The following is a 4,916-nucleotide window of genomic DNA, read 5'->3' as shown; positions in this document are numbered from 1 at the left end:
ACAGGCTCCGGACGCGCAGGCTCAGCGGCCATGGCTCACGGGCCCAGCCGCTCCGCGGCACGCGGGATCCTCCCAGACCGGGGCGCGAACCCGGTTCCCCTGCATCGGCAGGCGGACGCGCAACAACTGCGCCACCAGGGAAGCCCCTATTTGTCTTTTTATTGTTGAGTTGTGAGAGTTCTTTATATATTCTAGATAGCAGTCCCTTATCAGATACATGATTTGCAATTATTTTCTCCCATTCTGTGGCTTGTCTTTTCACTTTCTTGATGGTGTCCTTTGAAGCACGAAAGTTTTTAATCTTAATGGAGTCCCATTTATCTATTTTTTCTTTTGTCACTTATGATTTTGTGTCTTATCTAAGAACCCATTGCCTAACCCAAGGTCATAAAGAGTTATTCCTATGTTTTCATCTTAGAGTTTCATAGTTTTAGCTCCTACATTTAGGTGTATGATCCATTTTGAGTTAATGTTTTATATGTTATAAGGTACGGGGTCATCCAACTTCATTTTTTTACGTGTTGTTCCAGAACCATTTGTTGAAAGGACAATTCTTCCCCACTGAATTTTCCTGGTACCCTTGCTGAAATTTTTGTTGTTTTTTTAATATGAGAGAAATCACGCACGTGTGCACGCTGATGGGACAGGTCTGTGCAGCGGGGGACGTGGCGATGAGGGGGAAGGAGGAGAATGACTGGACCAGTGCCCTCAGGAGGGAGGGGGTGGGATCTGGTGTCCAGTGGAGGGGCTGGCCTGAGTCAAGAGCAAGGGCGGTTCCTAATACCAGGAGGAAAGATGGGCACAGATGTAGGGAGTGGACATTCTCTTCCGGTTAATTCCTTTTCTCAGGGAACGAAGGTCATGACCTGAGGGAAGACAGAGGAGGAAGGGTTGGGAGCCGAGGAGAGGAGAGGAAGTGAACTAGGAAAACAGCGGCGCCAAGTGAGACCAGTCATTGTGGGCAGGTGTTTTCTTTAGCCACATTCAGCTCAGCAGGTGCAGGCAGAGAGGGGATGGAGATTAAGGGGTGCCATCCTCCAAGGCCTCTGAGGGCCACCTGTGCCTGGGACAGAAGGACAAGCCTGGTTCTTAGTGGCTGAGGATGTTCATCCAGGGGGTTCTTCACCCACACACCAGGTTGAGCTGTCATCTTAAGGCAGGGAGAAAATGCTGTTGCCCCTAAATCAGGTTAGAGATGAGGGATCTGGGAGGTCCCCAGTAAGCCTCCCCCCACCGCCCCCCAGCTTCCCACCTGCCGCAGTCTGCTCAGGCTGCCATAACAAAGCGCTGCAGTCTGGCAGCCTAGGCGTGGACATGTATTGCTCGCAGTTGTGGAGGCTGGAAGTCCAAGATCAGGGTGCCGGCATGGCTGGGTTCTGGTGAGGGTTCTTGGCCTGCAAACGGCCCTCTCCTCCCTGTCTTCACATGGCAGAGAGAGAGGGAGAGAGAGGGAGCTCTCTGGTGTTTCTTCTCGCAAGGGCACTAATCCCATTGTGGGGATGGGGGGCCCCACACCATGGCCTCACCTAACTCTAATTACCTTCCAAAGGCTCCATCTCCAAATGCTGTCACATTGGGGGTTAGGGCTTCTGCATATGAATTTGGGGGAGAAACAATTCAGTCCATAGCACCATCCAACCTGATCTTGACCTCTAACAAGGACCACAAACAAGCCCAGATACTGAACTTCAGAACAGAGAAATGACAGAAAGAGGTTCCTGGTCCTTAGAGGGACATGTCTATATCACTGGCAACCCAAGGGGAAAAGAAAAATCTTTCATCTTTGTGTTTTCTATTATGTATCTTACAGAGTGGTGATGCCTGACGTGGTAGCCACTGGCCACATGTGGCTTAACACGTGGCTATTCAGATTTCAGACGTGCTGTAATTGTGACATATACACTGAGTTTCGAAGAGATAATATAAAAATTTGGAAAATATCTCAATAATCTTTTCTATTGATTACGTGTTGAAATGATAATATATGTTGGCTATACTGGGTCAAAGTATACTACTAAATTTATTTTTTACTTTTAAAAAATGAGGTTACTAGAAAATCTAAAATTGTGTTTGTGGCTTGTATATTTCTATTGGACAGACCTTAGAGAGAAGACCCTGTATCCAAACAGCTCCCAGCATGGCTGGCCCTCCTGCCTTGGTCAAGGGACACATGTAACACCCCTAAGAGTTGTGCTTTGGAACCTTGCGCTGCAGTGGGACCTTACCTCTGTGGAGGCAGGCTTGTGACGATGCTGCTTGTGACGTGGCCTTGAACAGTTCCTGGGAGGAGCAGCCCCAGGGAGCTGCGGACCAGGCTGGTTCTTGCCTGGTTTGCGGATAGGTAAGTAATTCACATTTTAAAACACTAGAATCCCCTCAGGCACAAGATGCCCACACTCTGAGATTCTCATCCACCTGTGCCGCTTCCCCTGAGCCACACCCTTGGGGCATTGGAAGCCCTTGGGGTCACCAGCACTAGTTACAGCTTGTCTTTTTCTTTATTCTCCCCAAGCACATAAGTATGAAGTTGCTGTAAGGCAAATAATGCTCATGGAGCAATTCCACTGACTTTCATACACCCACCCCCATTTACTACTTATTAAAACTGGCTGTTAGTATTCCATTACATTGCCCACATACACAGTTTAACTATTTCCCTGTTGTTCAACATCGGAATTTTTTCCCTTTTCTTCCTGCCATCATTAACAGCAGTGCTATGAATATTCTTATCTTTTTTCTGTTTGAATTATTTTATTGTAATATTTTCCCTGAAGTGAAATTGGTTGGCTGGAAAGTATATACAATTTTATGGTTCCTGTGACTTTTTTCCTTTAAATCACTCTCCCAAAAGACTGTATCACTATGTATTTTCTCCAGTGGAGTGTATGTATGTGTATACATTGGTTTCCCACAGCCCTGCCAGCTCTGGGTTTGATCATGTGTATTCATTAATACTAATTAATTGGTGTGTAGCAGATAACTCCTAGATATTATCCTTTCCTTTGTTTAACTGCAAATGAGAATGAGTAAAGTCCTCCCCTTAAAACCCACAAAAATTAAATAGCCTCCACCTCAATAATCTAGAAAAACATTTTTTAACTTCCTCCATTTGCCAGCATTTGGGGTACCTCAGCAGCCCCGAGGCTGCAATGCAGCCGGCCAGGCCCAAGCTTTGCCTCCTGACCCGCTGTCATCATAATGGTCCGAGACGCCACCTCCAGTGAATAAAGCCATTTATCTCCTCCCAGCAAACTGAAAATATATCAGACAGTCCTTCTTCCCTGTGTGGTTTAGATGAATCCTGGCATTGCTTAACTGCCATATGTTGATTGTTCAGGACTGAGAGACATTCTGGTTTATATGCAAAAAGGTTGCAGCAGACATGGCTGATGTTCTGTTCATGGCTTATTAAAACCTCAGGAAGGCCCCAGCCCCCTCCCAAGGGGAACTCACAAAACATCATCCTTTTTTTTTTTTTTTTAACATCTTTATTGGAGTATAATTGCTTTACACTAGTGTGTTAGTTTCTGCTCTACAACAAAGTGAATCAGTTATACATATACATATGTTCCCATATCTCTTCCCTCTTGCGTCTCCCTCCCTTGTGGAGCCACATCCTGGCCTGGCTGGAGACTCAGAGAAGGCTCGACAGGCCCGGCTCAGAGGGAAGAAGAGAAAGGATGCACCCGCTTGCCCACTAGATGGCACCTCTCAATAAGTAACGGGGAGAGGACCCTTCCTCCACACCCTGAGCCCCAGTCCTCCCGCATTGCAACACAACCCGGTGTCTACTTCCAAAAAACAGAAAAATAGAAAGTTCATTCTAGCTAAAAATACACCATCTGCCTGGAAAAAATCTCGCTTGGCACTGTCATGTCAACACCCGAAGCAGGTTAATAACTGGCCCAGAGCAGAAGGCTTTCTTTGTATAATTACTGGGTCCCCCACCAAGGCTTCCTCCTCAGCTGCCTCCTTACGTTCCGCTGCTGGCACTCCCCTACTGCTTCCTGGCCACAAGCCGCCACCACCCCGCCAGTCCTCTGCTCAGGCCAGGGCCCCCTCACTCTCTGCTAGGCCTGGGCCATGGGGGCCCGGGGGCTCTCAGCACCGCCTGGGTAGGTGGCCGCCAGGAGGTCACCCTGGCCTTGTCAACCCCACTCATAATCCAAGGATAAATGACTCAAACCAAGATGTCAGCAATCAACCATTAAATTAATAGAGCTTTAAGACACTCTCATTCTATTTCTTGGTGAGGATGTGATGAGATGTGCACCCCCAAAACCTGTTGCTGGGAGAGCAAATGATTGATACTGCCCCTCTGGAAAGAATTTTGACCGAACAGAACAACAGCTTTAAAAAATATTACATACTTTTAAATCCAGCAATTTCACGTTGAGGAATCTATCTTACAGACTATCTATCATAATCGAAAATATGAACAGAATATGCACACAAAAATGTTCATTAAAATGCAGCACTGGGGCTTCCCTGGTGGCGCAGTGGTTGCGCGTCCGCCTGCCGATGCAGGGGAACCGGGTTCGCGCCTCGGTCTGGGAGGATCCCACATGCCGCGGAGCGGCTGGGCCCGTGAGCCATGGCCGCTGGGCCTGCGCGTCCGGAGCCTGTGCTCCGCAACAGGAGAGGCCACAACAGAGGTAGGCCCGCAACCACAAAAAAAAAAAAAAAAAAAAAAAAAATGCAGCACTATAATAGTAAAAACCTAGAAAGGACACTACAGCAGGTATGTATATATGGTTTAGTGCAGTGGAATATTATAAAGCCATTACACGTTTACAAGAGATTTCAAAATACATCACAAATGTTATTTGATGTTAATTGGTAAGAGTGTTCAAAAAGGTCTAAACAGAAGATGCAAATATGTTAGAAATACACATACATAGCATTAAAAGGTTTGC

At 46.9% G+C, this 4,916-nt stretch overlaps 1 protein-coding gene across 2 annotated transcripts in view; it reads left to right on the top strand.

Moving 5' to 3' along the window:
* Positions 1-2,703, top strand: part of PLEKHF1 (pleckstrin homology and FYVE domain containing 1) — a 23,999-nt gene extending 21,296 nt beyond the window's left edge. For both annotated transcript variants that reach the window (XR_003676442.1, XR_003676443.1), the window contains one exon: positions 2,099-2,703. The gene's annotated coding sequence lies outside the window, so the exon portion shown is untranslated. The remainder of the gene's footprint in view (positions 1-2,098) is intronic.
* The last annotated feature ends 2,213 nt before the right edge of the window (positions 2,704-4,916 follow it).

The sequence above is a fragment of the Physeter macrocephalus genome, chromosome 17, assembly GCF_002837175.3.
Source record: "Physeter macrocephalus isolate SW-GA chromosome 17, ASM283717v5, whole genome shotgun sequence".
Taxonomy (NCBI): Eukaryota; Metazoa; Chordata; class Mammalia; order Artiodactyla; family Physeteridae; genus Physeter; species Physeter macrocephalus.
This window is presented reverse-complemented; position numbering and strand designations above follow the sequence as displayed.